This window comes from Chrysochloris asiatica, unplaced genomic scaffold (genome assembly GCF_000296735.1).
Source record: "Chrysochloris asiatica unplaced genomic scaffold, ChrAsi1.0 scaffold00523, whole genome shotgun sequence".
Classification (NCBI taxonomy): Eukaryota; Metazoa; Chordata; class Mammalia; order Afrosoricida; family Chrysochloridae; genus Chrysochloris; species Chrysochloris asiatica.
In genome coordinates, this window is record NW_006409041.1 from 386,004 (window position 1) to 387,319 (window position 1,316).

Genomic DNA, 1,316 nt, shown 5'->3' on the forward strand with positions numbered 1-1,316 from the left:
GCACAATGAATGCAAATGGATTGTATGCATCAGTAAAGAGATGGATGGTGGAAGAATGGATAAGAAAGCAAGATCCTTCAACATGCTGTCTGCAAGTGACACATCTCACACAAAATCAGATTAAAAGTCAAAGGATGGAAAAAAATATATATACCAAGCTAATTGCAATAAAAATAATCAAGAGTAGCAGTACTAATCTCAATTAATATAAACTTTAAGGCAAAAACCAGTTAATAGGGAAATATGGACAACATCTCATGATTAAGGGACAATTGAACAAGATGACATAACCATAATAAATACATATTGTACCAAAGAAAAAGCTCCAAAATATATAAACCAAACTCTAATAGATTTGTAGAAAGAAACAAGATGAATCTACAATAATAGTGAATGATTTTAATAAGCTGTTTTCAAAAATAGATAAAACAAACAGAAAGAAACTTAACAAAGATACAGAAGAACTAAATAGCACAATCAGAGCAACTGGACCTTATAGATGTGTACAGAGTATTCAACCCAATGACAGCACAATACACAGTCTTTTCCAGTGCACATGGAATATTATCCAGAATAGACCATGTCTTAGGCCACAGAACAAATCTCCATAAATTTACAAATAATCAAAATACTTCAAACATCTTCTGAGACCACATGCTATGAAATTAGAAATCAACAATAGGAAGATGAAAGAAATAAAGTAAAATAGATGGAAACTGAATAACAATCGGCTGAAAAGTGACCAGGTAGTAAAAGAAATTAAACGAAAATACCTAAAGTTCCTAGAAACAAAGGAGAATGAAAACACAACATACCAAATACTTTGGGACACTGCAAAAGGGTGCTAAGAGGACAATTTATTGCAACAAATGCACACATCCAAAAAGAAGAAACAACCAAAATTAACACATTAAAACAGCATAAACAACAATTAGAAACAGACCAACAGAGGGAACCTACAGCCACCAAAAGAAAAGAAATACTAAAGATTAGAGCAGAAATAAATGAGATGGAAAAAAGAAAAACTATCAAAAGAATCAACATAACAAGAATGTGGTTCTTTGAAAGGATTAACAAAATTAACAGACCATTGATAAACCTAACAAAAGAAAAGAGGGAGAAGACACACATAAGACAACAGAACCAAAGGAAATCCAAAGGATAATGACAGAATACAATGAAAAGTTGTGCTCCAACAAATTTGAAAATTTAGGAGATACAGATACAACTTACCTAAACTTACACACAGTAAAGTAGAAAACTTGAACAGACCCATAACAAAAGAGAAAATTGATTAGGTCACACACACACACACA